This window comes from Carya illinoinensis, chromosome 15 (assembly GCF_018687715.1).
Source record: "Carya illinoinensis cultivar Pawnee chromosome 15, C.illinoinensisPawnee_v1, whole genome shotgun sequence".
Lineage (NCBI taxonomy): Eukaryota > Viridiplantae > Streptophyta > Magnoliopsida > Fagales > Juglandaceae > Carya > Carya illinoinensis.
The window spans coordinates 36,417,065-36,430,971 of record NC_056766.1 but is presented as its reverse complement, the minus strand read 5'-3'; the positions used below and the strand labels follow the sequence as shown (position 1 = coordinate 36,430,971).

The 13,907-nt window shown below is 37.1% G+C and overlaps 2 long non-coding RNA genes across 2 annotated transcripts; both read right to left on the bottom strand.

Annotated features, from left to right (window-relative positions):
* Positions 1-2,437: 2,437 nt before the first annotated feature.
* LOC122297191 lies at positions 2,438-4,439 on the bottom strand. The gene is made up of 2 exons (XR_006238682.1): positions 3,779-4,439; positions 2,438-2,688 (listed from the first exon to the last, which is right to left on the bottom strand). It is a non-coding gene; the product is annotated as an uncharacterized LOC122297191 (long non-coding RNA).
* A 395-nt stretch (positions 4,440-4,834) lies between these two features.
* LOC122297261 lies at positions 4,835-5,999 on the bottom strand. The gene is made up of 2 exons (XR_006238702.1): positions 5,663-5,999; positions 4,835-5,250 (listed from the first exon to the last, which is right to left on the bottom strand). It is a non-coding gene; the product is annotated as an uncharacterized LOC122297261 (long non-coding RNA).
* Between the last annotated feature and the right edge of the window lie 7,908 nt (positions 6,000-13,907).

Sequence of the window (13,907 nt, the reverse complement as noted above, 5' to 3'; positions counted from 1 at the left end):
CCCTACCTCCTTTCTCCTTCATTTTCATTCCTTTCTTTTGTATTTTGGATGCCACTATTGCTTCTCCCATCTTCTACTTCTCTTCATTTCTTTTGTTCTCTCTCTCTCTCTCTCTCTCTCTCTCTCTCTCTCTCTCTCTCTCTCTCTCTCTTGTTTTTTGTTTTTAATTCTCCTATCATGCATGACCTATTTCTTCTTCCTCTCATTTTTCTATTTTCCTCTGTAGATTCGAAGCTCCTCCATTTTCGTTTGGTCCTTGCCATGAGCTCCAAGCTTAGTTTTTCTTCTTTCATTTGTTTTTCTTTCCACTCTTTCCTTCTCCTACAGAAGTCGTGAATCTCTTCCCTCTTTGTGAAATTTTTCTCTTCTGTTTTGCCCTATTGTCTAGCCATGTCGCCCCCCATTTTCACCTCCGAACCCCACCATTTAGGCACTGGTCCCAGATTTACACCCTCCGCTTGCACCACCTCCATTTCTCCCTCAACTCGTATTATATTTTGGCCCTCACCATGCCCCTGTTTTGGTCCAAGCCGTGGGCTTCCTTTTTTTTGCTTGGTCATTTACTCTCTTGCCATGAATGCCATTTTCCTGCCACCATCTCCTAGTTTTTACCTTTTCGATCAGCCCCTTTTATTCCGTGAAATTTCCTTTAGATTTTCTTGTTTTCGAAACCTATTTTCAGTCCAAAAAAATGTGATTTTTGGTGATTTCTTTTCAGACTTGCTTTTGGCAATACTCTAGTGCTTGGGTGCTTGATCTTTCAGATTAATTTCCTTTTCAACACTGTAAATAATTTTTCAAAGAACTTTTGAGATTTAAATATATTTTTATGCTAACACTTTTTCTGTAGTCTATTGGTTGTGCCGGACCTTGAGTCTGAGGAATATGGGGGTTAGGTTGGATTGGAGGACGGTTTGTTTGTGAAATTGATTTATGTTTGGATATTTCATGTTGTGTTTGGTAGAATTTTATTCATTGTGCATTTGCATGCACTTTCACGTGTTTAACATAAAAAATGGGTTTCGTGTTGAGAAAATATTTTTAGGTATGTGTGCATTACGACTCCAAGTTGAGATGAAACATTATTTCGATGAAGCTCCATTAGTCACTTGAGAGCGTAATATACTGAGTGATGTCCTCTGAGTTGTTGCTAGGTGAGAGCGAGATTGAAAAAGATGGCTTCTACTCTTTGTTAATCTTCTGACCCAAAACAAATTCATATCTAGCCAAAATGGCTTGTACTCTTTTATCCTCCTCCATGTCAACCTTAGAAAAAATAACAATATCATTTGCAAATAGCAAATGATTAATGTTTGGTGCTCCCCAACAAATGTTTAGACTCGGAATCTCCCTCCTCATCCTACTTCTTTTAAGGTAGTAATCAAAACTTCAATGCAAATTAGAAAAAAAAGGAGATAAGGGATCGCCTTCTCTCAAACCTCTAGATGGAATAACAGGCCCTTTTGGATCACCATTAATCAATACTGGAAAAGAAATAGTTTGAACACAATACATAATCGTATTAATTACAATTTGATCAAAATCCATAACCTCCATAACTGATTGTAGGAAACTCCATTCAACCCTGCCATATGCTTTGCTCATATATGGTTTTTTGGACATATATCTCCGCCTTTTGCCTTTCTTCTTCCTTTTAAAATAATGCATTAATTCATAAGCAATTAATACATTATCTTAGATCAACTGACCTGGAACAAAAGCACTTTGACTCTCTCCAATGATACTAGACAAATTAGCATTACCTTTAATTAACATCAACATCATAATGGTTAAGCTTTCCAATGCAGAATGATTTGATACTCACGCCCATCTCACAAATGTAAAACAACAGAAATAGAAAAACAGACGTTCATGCACTACAAGAAATAAGATCATTTCCAGTGATAAAAGTTGCTGAAAATAATATAAAACTTAGCTGCTATTAATTATTCCCGAGTATTTTTAGTTGTCAAAGAACAACCGCTATTAAAGAGTTAAGTAAAAATTTTTTCAGCTATTTTGAGAATTGCTAGGAATACACATTATTTCCAACAACAATAATAGTCGCAAATGTCATAAAATTTTATTGCAAAAAATGTTGTCAAGATCCACGATCCATCGCCAAAACTATTTGCGGCTATATATTTTTTGTAGCTACTTTTTTGAAGTTGAAAATAGATGCTAGCTACTGGAATTGGTCAAATTTTTATTCCAGCTGATTATTTTCACCAAAAATAGTTTTTTGCAGCTACTTTGTTTTAGCTGAAAATAGATGCTGGCTTATTGCAGCCAAATTTTTATTCCGACAGATTATTTTCGCCGCAAATACTTGAAACCTCAACGTGTTTATTATTGTCGTACGTTGTTTTTTACCTGATATTTATTTTCTTTCCTTTACGACAGGTACTTGCTTATTAATAAATTAAAAAATGCTATATTTAGAGAAATTTATATTTACTTGCCAATATTATTCATATAACCTCAAAATACATATTTGCAATTCACCACTACCATTGTTTTAAGTTTTACACATTGTTTTAAGTTTTACACAATACCATCCAACATATCACAACGGAAAATAAATTTACAAGTGGAATTCTTTCTATATGAGTTTAATTAACTTTGATTCCATCTTTGACAGCTTCTGAAATATTTTTGCTCTATATTTCTTGATATCTTGATTCAATCCTGTGAGAAACAAGAACAAAAAATAGATCATGAGATTTTAGATTTATATTAACCACCATAAACAAAATGAGATTAGGAAAGACCATCACTTTATATTTTGTTCAAATAAAGCAGTAAAGAACCTTTATATCACAACTATGCATTGACGAGTGACAACTCACACAAGATAAAGACTGGACTGGTCTGGATTATGTTCTTCAATAAGTGGGTCTGCTTGGGTATAACATATATATATATATATATATAGAGAGAGAGAGAGAGAGAGAGAGAGAGAGAGAGAGAGAGAGAGAGAGAGAGAGAGAGAGAGAGCATATTATATAAATTTGCCAACCCCAAACATATAAATTATAAGCAAACATAAACCTAATAATTAGGCAAAAGGAGACTAAGCTTCCAAGTAAGCTATGAGCACCCCTCAATCATAAAATCACACTACGTGCTACCTACATTGAAACTTAATAACCAACACGCATTATCCAATTGAATTAGAGCTTAATAGTTTTTGCAGAACATATTGTTATTCAATTAGATGGTTCCTAAGAGAATGGCGTCAGATTATTATGACTTCTTGGTCTAATACTATTAATTATAGCTAGACACAGATAAAACCTGTAAAATGTGGGGAAGCAAGGAACCAAGTCTGATACAAAAACTAGTCAACAACCCATTAGAAAACTATTAATTATCTGGGCGCCTGGGCGCTTATTGTCATCTTCCATCAGGACTGTGTACGTGTGTGAAAATTTGAACAATTTTCACATATAGGGCAAAGTGCAGAATATCCAAAGAGTATTTATGTTTCAGATTGGATACGATTATATATAATCTTCTGAGTTGTTCTTAATTTTGTATTATATATTAAGTTAAGAAATTATCTTTATCACAACCTAGCCATTTGCTCGTTTGTACTTGGTGCAAATTAACTTGCTCTTTTATAATACATTAGCCAATTCGATTTATTCAAATTTCTCCTCCTTTCTGACCTCAAAGGAGAGTAGCGGAGAAATTACAGAGTCTGTAATAGCTTCCATACCGCCTAAAAAAGGGTAAAAGATTCAAAAAAAAAAAAAAAAAGACAAAGGAAACTTACTCATGCTACAGAGGAACTCGGACTCTTACCACTTGGGATCCTCTTAGACAGGAAAACATTACCATTATTCAACTGCGCAATATGTCCAGCAAAGCAAAGCATCATTTCCACATAAGAATCTCTTACTCTTTTCGTGAACTTGATTGAAAAAGTGATGTTCGTTGGCAGTGATATAATCTCTGATGCAGCAATCTTCATATGTTCCTCATTGGTGATCACCTCATGACTACTCTTCAGCCTCTGATACCCTCTCCTGCTCTGGTATTTCTCGATGCTTCCACAAGATGGAAAGATGTCCATCTTCATCTCTTCTGCGTTTGATTGTCTGTGTGTGTAACAGAGAGAGAAAGAGAGAGATACAGATAGAGAGAGCTTAATAATTATAGGTCAAGAAGATTAATGGATCGAGCTAGATGGGATAAAGCTGGATGACAATTAATCTGGGAAGAAAGATGTCGCAACAGACAATAAAACAAGTAAGGTGATAGTTTTAATTGATATTTTGAAGAGATTAGAGGGAAGTGAGCAGGCATGCGCGGCAAGGATAGGCTAAAGGCAAAGAGTAGGTGAATTGCCTTAAATCGGAGGAAAACCAAATATTAAAGCTTGCATGCATTACTTCAGTCAGAGGTTGGTAGCCAACTGTCTCTATACAGTTGGTGTTAGGTTTTGACCTACCCATGATTAATCATCCCAGTTTGCACTGTTTTATTTCTTTCAAAATTTTGGGTAGTGGGTATACGTACGTATCGTATGGTGTAGATCTGTGGGCAAGCAGCGAGTTGATCTTTTTGCATGTTGTATTTATTTATCTATTTCATTCGCGAGATTTCATTATGCATTGGGTTGATCCCCAGATTTTCTCAATAGATTGATGTGTTCTTCTGGCCAACAAAAGATCACGTATGTTTTGCATGCATGTCACTGCAAGAAAAGAGGCCTTTTGCGGCGATTAAAAATCGCTATAAAGTCCTAATAAAATGGTCGCATGTCACATGTGAATATGAAGATGATAACAAATTATCAATACATACACTACTATTCTTAGAAACATGATAGATCAAACAACGCTGAGCTCTTTCTATTCCAGTCGAACACATTATACTACGTACAAACTTTAGGAAATTACAACCTTTTCGGAAAGCAAAAACGCACACATGACATACAGTACATACATATAGAGTGAGACATTTTTTGAGTCCCCGGCCACAATTCTCACTATTTAGCAAGAAGGATGCTACATTTATTGTTTCCATCCTTTATTCTCTTAACTACTCCGTTCTAATTAACATTTAAACTTAATACTGATTATGAGCTTGGACTCAGCTAGCTTCAAGGTATGAGAGGTGGTTCAGCTGGTGGCGGTGCATCCCAATTACTTGGTGGGGCCGGATCCCTACGTCTCAACCTGTTTTCAGCTGGGGCAGGAGGTGGGTTCAGCTGCCGGACGGCTAGTTTTCTTGGCGTGATATCTAGAGAAGTCCAAAAACAATTACGTACGTGTAAGTGGAAAACTGTAATATGGGAAAAGCCTAGCTTTATATGCATGCAGTCTTTAAGCACTTATGAAGGGGTACTTGAAATAGAAATAGCTAAATACAAAGTTTGAGGATTGAAGTTTCAAAGATAATCTTCTTTCAATTAAAAATAAAACTTCTTCAGCTCGTTTCTGTCGAAAATATAGAAGTAATTTATAATTCTTTACAAGAGAGGAAAAACAATCGATGATCTAAGGTCACTATCTCTAGTAATATATTACATGCATATGGTCTTTTTCAAATCATATATACGGAATAATTCACACCTGATCAGGCAAAAACTGGAAAAAATTAATGATACCAACTGCATGCATGCGCTGTAAATTAAAGCTGGATATATACGAACCTGCAGCTTGAACCTGAGTTGGCTGCCAAGTGAAGATGGAGAAGATCAAAATGATTAAAATCATAAGAGGACGGAAGACTAAACCGAAACCCATCGATCTTTCAAAAGAGGCAATGCAAACCTTTTCACCCATGCACCATATATATATACACGTGTGTGTGCGCGCAAGCTTATTTCAACTGTTTTTATTTTCTTCCTTTCTTTGGTATTAATTAATGACTAAACAGTATACCTAACCAAGAAGTTCGATGCGAGGAATCTACGTTCTCATGAAGCTGTCAAACCCCATAAGTTCTATGCAAGACAAAGTCGCTTGACCTAATTAATTTAGTGCCAAGACCTCCTGTATGCATTTAGACCGAGTCGTGGGAGACGGGCCGAGAGGTGGTTTCTTGTTCGAAATGAATGGGAATTAATTCAACTGTCTTCATAAATGCATGTGGACGTGTAGGGTGGGATGAGCTCTCGTTCAAAGCACCAACTTCTCAATGCTTGATGACAAAAGAAAACAAACTATTTAGTACATACGCGTGGTCTAGATTCACTCCTAGCTAATACTTCAGAACTTTGACCATTACATAAAATTCCAACTCATAAAAAGTGTAAATGAGTTCAAAACGGAATAAGATTCCCTCAAATTTTTATAAAGTGGCAATAAAAAATTTTTTACTGCTCAACATCTTGTTAAAATTGCCTCTCTAACTAAGATAGCGTCCGCCCCCTTTGTAATTGCGAGCAAGAACCACCAGAACACCTTTCCATGGGATGCCAATTTGTTGGAGAGAATCCTCGTGGCCTCTTGACATCACCAAGCTCTCACGTGACCTTCCTATTGCTTAATGGATTAATTGTCTGATCCGATTCGATGCAAAACTTGGAATTGAAACTGGGAAAGAACATGAATTCACCTTATGTGCCAACATTGGCTAGGATGTGATTTAATTGGTATAAAAGAAATATGACAGTGTACGTACAACAAGAAAAAACCATATGCAATGCTTGGAAAGTACGTAGCATATGCAGAACATCTCCTCCATCGATTTTATTCGTCTCAGAAATTTTTGCCTTCCAGTACTTTAGAGGGTTTGAGCTCAAACTCCTCGTTTGGCAAGAATACTATTTTCACATGATTAAATACATCGCTGCAAGTAGTCCCCTACTCTGAAAGCAACTCAATTCGTTTTCTTTTTCCCCATTCCTCATGAATGCCTAGCTTGAGCCATATTAGTTTGGTCTGCCATAAAAAAGTATAGTAACAAGCATCAATAATAAGCATATCATACCACAAACTATCCTACCATACTATGTATACCACTCGAGATAGTTACTTTCTTCATTTCTAGAGCCAGTTAATTAGCTGGTCTATGGGGACTCGTTTGTTCATCTATTCCTATATAACACTCGGATCCAGTGTCAAATTGTTTTTCAAAATTTTTGAATTTATATGTGCGAAAATCCCATTTGAATTTTCAAAAATTTTTTTGAATGTAGACTACAGGTTTAAAATCTTTATTTTGGTAAATTATCATTTTCTTTAAGTTTGATATTTAGGTTAAAAAAATTTTATGACAGATAATTTTTGAACAAACTGATCTATTTTTTTTTTTTAAATTCAGTCAAGATATAAAATTTAAGAAAGAGTTATTTTATAAATTTTTTACAATATTCAAACGTGGGCCCAAATATTTGAAATGGGCCTTCCCGATCACCGAAAAGCTAAGCCCGTGAGATCAAACAGACTCCAAGTCGTCGCGCAGGTTCCTTTTCATCGCGTCCGTTTCCTCTGCATGCCCGTTAGTGCCGCTAGGGTTATCGGCAACACCTTACATTCCTAAGTTTCATTTCACAAATCACGCCTAGCCTTCTTACTCGATGGCCGTCTCTCCTTCCCTCTCTACGGTTTTCTTTTGGTTTTCAATCACCTATATATAGATACTTTTATCCCTCTTGTATGAAAAGAAAACTCCAAGCCGCTACCCTTGGAAGCAGCGCTTCCTTCTCACCATCGAAAATAGCCCGTTTGTCCCCTGTTTTACTACACCAAAAACAGAGCCCTTTTTCCTCCAAACCGCAAGATTGTCCTTGCCACCATTAGGGCCACGACGCTGCTGATTTTCCCTCCCGCACAGCGAAATCCGCCAGCCCACTGCCCAGCCAAAGCGTAACCACAACACCACCTGTATTTTTACACACTCAAAACAGAGCTTTTATACCCCACCGTGAGCCAAACCACTGCACCCTGCCAGTCCCTCCTCACAGTAAAGAGCCGCCCAGTACTGCACTTCAACCCGGACCGTCGTGTTCTCAGGGTGAGTTTCCTTCCTCCTAAACGCCGTGCCACTCTTCTATTCTTATCCCTCTCTCTAGCCGTTTGTTCTCTCTCTCTCTCTCTCTCTCTCTCTATCTGCTGTTCAGCTGCTTGCCACCATTGACTCAACCACAGCCCAGTTTCCAGCTGCTACCTTTCTTCATCTATATTAGCCGCCGCTCAACTTTCTAGTTTTAGAAATGTTTTTATTACGTTGAGCAGCTGAGCTGCTTTTAAGGTTAGGTTTTAATGCAATTATGCAAGAGTTGGCAAAATTACGGTCTTACCCCTTATGTCAGCTATTGGAAAGTCTGATGCTTCCGGCTTGGGATGGATCTATTTGATTAAAATAAAGGGGTTTCGATATTATGTTGGGCTTAACTCGGACTGGCCGGGTTTATTCTTAAGGATGGCTTTTAGTTCTGAAGCCTGTTACGGCGTATTGGGCAGATAGTGTTAAGTTGGTATTTCAGAATAATGAAGATTTTTAATGGAACATTTGTTAAGCGGATGTGGTAGAATTTAGAAAATTATGATAATTTAGAGTTAAGAGAATTTTAGGGTTAAGGAATTAAATTTAATATTTCAGGTGTAAGTACAAATTATGTATTCAATTAGATATTTATTCAAGTTACTTGTCTTATTTTAAAGGTGACAATTGATTTTCGTTCAGTATTATTGTAGAGAAATTTTGAAAAGTTAAGAAGTATGTATAAGTGAGATTCTTATGCTAAACTTTGCATAAAAATAAAATGAACTAATGTTAATTTATGATAGTGTGCATTATATGTTATGAAAGAAATTATAAAAACAACCCCAGTTATTTATTTGAAATCATTCATGAACTTTGATGAAAGAGAAAACATTTTGTCCTCTACTTACTGAGTTGTTGATAATTCATCCCTTATCTTCCTAATATTTTTCAAATATTTTTTATAGTTTAGCTAGAGAACATGAGTAGGAAGTATTGGTAAAGTCTGATGATCATATATGAATAAGTGCTAAGGGTTCATGTATTTTTGGAGGATCATATTTTGTAGGTTTATCTTAGGCGGTTATTTTGGTACATCGAGTTATGGGTAATTTGAGTTTGTGTGGAGTTGTTATTCTATTTTATTCAGAGTTTTGGTTGGTATTTCTCTGGAGAGACATAGATATTTGTATTGAACAAATAGGTTAGTGTTTTATGGAGTGCCTGGTTTATTTTTATTGTGTTGGTAGAGTTGATATGGAATGAAAGGAGCTAACTCTAGCTCCGGTTCTCCGGGATAGGGGCATTACACCCTAACTGCATTTTCTAACTCCCTAAAAAAACTACATTCTCACGACTCCTTAGAATAGTTATAAATCTACTACATTGGTATAAGTGGACTAGAAAAATATTGTCACAATACTAGTTTTAAGGTTGTCCATCCTTACTACTAACAATGAATTTTCATCTCCCTAGACATAATCTCAAACTTTTCATCACCAAATCTTGAGATTCTGATGCAGGAAAATCCGAGTCTAATGATGTTGAATTGGCAGACTCGATATTAATAGCATTAGACCTCGAGAAGACTCGACATTATAGTAACTCATGGAAAAATGCAAAGAATCCTCTATTCGGCTAGGAAATGTTGGCATTCCTTGGTTGGGCTGGGAAATGGGGTGACTTATTCCTCGATTGGGCAAGGCAAGGGTGTGACATTGTGCATAAGTCAGCATTTTGGCCATAATTTTGGTTATGGGTATCGGGGTCCTGCATATGACCCTAATTCAGTAAACTCTCTTTGGGGCACATGTCATGGTCACCAAGTTATCCCTTGCGGGCCTAGTTTTGACCCCAAAATCAATTTTTTTTTTAATAAATTTTGAGTCCTTTTCTTTTATAGTAATGTGTCTTTTTAGGAATGATTTTATTCAGATTTTAGAGCCAGATTTTTGTGCTACTTATCATATTCTGTATTTTACTATTTGGCCTTAATTAAAATTTTACCTTTTTTATAAGCTATTTAAGCTTGGCTTGTGGGCTTCAAAAGGAACATTCGATTTTTTTTTTTTTTTTAAAGAAGCCCCAATCTTAGAGTTTATTTTAGAATTTTCTCTCTATTTGCATTTTTCTCAATCGTAATCTTTAGCTTTTGTTGTGTAGCTAGCTATCAGAATAAGTAATATTTTGCTCTTGCATTAGTTAGCATAAGAGCTTTAGCATTTTCCTTCTAGGATTTATCATTAGTTTTCATGGCCAGTGGGAGAGGACGTGGATGGCACGGGCAAATTCCAATTGAGAAGTCCCTCACCTCTATCATAACATACATGAAGCGATGATTGCAAATTTGCAGAAGCAGATAACATAATTATCCCAATGTCTAAAGGTGCAAAACCTGGAGGGTTTGACGATTCACCCATAACACACCACACAACTGGTCTAGGAGTGCTACTTCAAGGTTTGGGGCAGGGTGAAAATCACCTCCCTCATTGATTCCCCCCCCCCCCCCCCCCCCCAACACCAAAATCCATGCTTCTCTTATCTCTTTGTTATAAATTACCTTCTCTTCACCCTTATGGTTCTCTCTCTCCCCTTATGATTCTCGTCTTTTTTATTGTTAGAAACTAAATTCCCCCTGACCCCTTCTGAGTATAGCATTCAATTTTCTTTGTCGTTCTTTTTGGTCTTTCTTCTTCTTTAGCCGCATAGCACTCTGGTCCTTGGCATAGAAAGATAATCTTACTTTCAATACCAGATCTGAATTCTCTCTCTCTCTCTCTCTCTCTCTCTCTCTCTCTCTCTCTCTCCAATCTTTATAACTCCAATTGGATGCAATTGATTTTCGTTTGTGGTATTCGATTTGTTAGATTCACAAACGAACACCATAGTAGAGCTGGTTGGCATACCTGAGACTTTGCCATCCTCATTTTTCCTCCCTTTTTTTTTATCCAAAAAATAAAATTCAAACGTGAACCAAGAAGCCCTAAATCCCTCTTAATATCCCTTATGAAATCATCAATAAATTGGAGCAGTCATCAATAATTGAAAGGTAAAACCTACAACCATGAGATGATAACACTGGAGTCGCCCACTCATCTAGAAATAGTAAATTAAATGGATGTTGAGAACGTGATGATGATGTTGGATGAGGTAATGCATGTATCTTGGCTTGTGAGCAAGCTGAATAGTGGGAAACAAGTGTATTTGTTTTAATTGGAAGCTTAAAGTGATGAATAATAAAAGTTGTGGTTCTAGAAGAGGGGTGTCCAAGTCGTTGATGCCACTGGAAGGAGGAAGTGCATTCACCAATAAGAGTTTAGAGGTGAGACCGAAAAGGATGATGAGGTCGTTGTATCTACAGGTAAGACACACAGTTTGTCTTTAATGGTGCCTTGAAGGAGAACCCCCCAAGTTTGAAAATTCTTCACAAGAAAAGATTTAGTGCGAAACTATAAAAATACAGGACTATCAAGATAAAATTGATGAATGGATAATAAATTTCTTGTAATTAATAGAACATGTAGAAGCTTAGACAAAAGAAATTTGCCAGATGTAGTGTGAAAATAGGAAAAACTTGTATGTTGGATTGGCATTGTGGAGCCATCTCCAATACTTACTTGATCAGTGTCATGGTATGAGGAAGCATCTAAATTAAGATCACTAAAATCAGAAGTGAAATGATTGGTGGCGGCAGTGTCAGAGAACCAGGAGTTTATGGGAGGAGCAAATGATGGTATGGAAGTGATATTTGTTGAAAGTGAAGGTGGTGGAGAGGCCTAATAGCTATGGTTAAACCTGTGATAGCATCAAAGGGCAATGTGCCTAGGTTTGTGACAAACTTGATAGTATGGGCTAGTTTCAGACCGATTTGAAAAGAAATTAGAGTGACTATGACGTCCCCCATGTGGACCCCAAGGACCTCTATTAGAACCTCTACATTTTCTGAAATTAGAAAGAGAAGAAGAGGATTTGTAAGAAGTAACGTTTGCGGTAAGGGGATTTCCACTAGGAAGTGTTTGGTGTTGATGTGCCAAACGAGAGTCATGGTTTAAGAGAAAACTATGGAGTTGATAAGGGAAAGTTGGTTTGCCTGTGTGGTAAGGGAGATAACTAACGACTCATAGTTAGTTCCTAGCTCTACAAGGACATACACAAAGAACGCCGAAGGACATAATGGGTGACCAATAGCTTCTAAAGACGCAGCAAAATTTTTTGCTTTATGGAAATACCTAGTAATTGACATAGATCCTTTCTTCAATGTGGATAATTTGTACTATGTTTGCATCACATGAGTGGAAGATTGCGTAGCAAAAAGGCTTTGAAAAGTTGTAAACTTCCTGAGCAGTGGTGCAGTCAAGCACCTGGAAAAGAACTTGATCAAATAAGGAAGAGTTAAGTGTTGAGAGGATGGGTTGATCTAAGAGAAGCCATTGGGTTTGTTCTAAGTTGGGGTTACCATTGATCATGGGGGAAGGCATAGGAGAGGTGCTATCCACATGACCTAACAATTGATGTCCCTTGAGAAAGGGAACCATTTGGGCCTTCCATAAAAGATAATTGTCTATGGAAAGCTTCATGGTGATAAAGTAGTTTTCAGAGGTGAGAATGGAATGATTGGTGATGGGTGTTTGGTTTTGTGTGGAGGAGATGGGGGATGACTCATCGAATGCCATGGAAAAATGGAGTAAAAAAAAAAATTGTAAAGACGATGGTCTTTCAACCTGCTCTTGATACCGTGTTGAGATAACTGTTCAGTATGAGTATCAATTGTTTGATAGAAGGTTTAAAAAAGAAAGACTATTTACATTCCTCTTTTCCATATCTTTTTACAGTTCCCTTTACGTTGCTTTATATAGAAAAAATAATAACTAATAGATTTTCACAATTTCAGGATCAATTGACACCTATCCTACCAGAAAAGAATGATTTATTCTAGAAGATTCATTATTCTTTTGCTATGATTTTCTTGCCTCTACAGTGTGTATATTCGGCTGAATATTGCTTTAGGTTTAGAATCAAACCTAGGCGTATTGGGAATGTGAGATTACCTTGCTCCATAAAGACTTAATGTACCAAAAGGTCCTCCATGACCCAGGTGTATTGGGAATGTGAAGGGTGAATGGTTTTGTGCATGAGCGTATACAACAGAGATAGAGATAGAAGATGGAGTGTACCTGCTCGACCCATAGGTGAGGATCTTCAATGAAATCAAAAGCCGGGTCAAGGAGGAGCTCAGAATTCAACATCAAATACAACTCCAAGAATCTAGAGATGGGAAAAGGAGATGCTGGAGGAGATTGCGAAGGAGAAGGAGGCAGAGGAGATGTTGGAGGAGAAGAAGAAAATGAGTTTCCATTTGTAATTTTGAGTGAAAAAATGACAATTCATAACTGCTAACATTGAGGGTGTGTGGTATAAGATCTTAAATCGGCTTCTTAGTAGCATTTTTCATGGGTGATTTGAGTGAAGACCGGTTAAGGACTAATATTTCTACTTGCACTATTCTAAGAAGGTGTGCACACTGATCATAGATAGTGGTAACTGTGAGAACATGGTCTCCAGGGAAGCAATTCAAAAGGTACAACTCAAAACAAACCGAAACCCAATGGTTTGGTCTCTTTTTGATTGGCCCAAAGTATTTTGACAACGTAAGATGAGACGTGATATCCATGGATTCTTGCCACTTACTGTTAGGCAGACTATGGTAGTATGATCGAAGCGTGGTTCATGATGGGCGCAAAAATACCTGCTTCCTTAGCATTAAAGGAAAGAAGGTCATTCTGGCACCTCATAGAGAGGAAGTTGTTTCTGTTCTTGAGGCTAAAAAGGAAAAAATCTTTTGTCTATGGCTAACTTCTGGGAGGAGGCAGAGAAAGAGGGCATGGTATACACCTTAGTGGTATGTGGCAGTAGTTGCGGAGTTGATCGTGATTTGCCTCTAGATGTGCAACATATGTTGTCCAAGT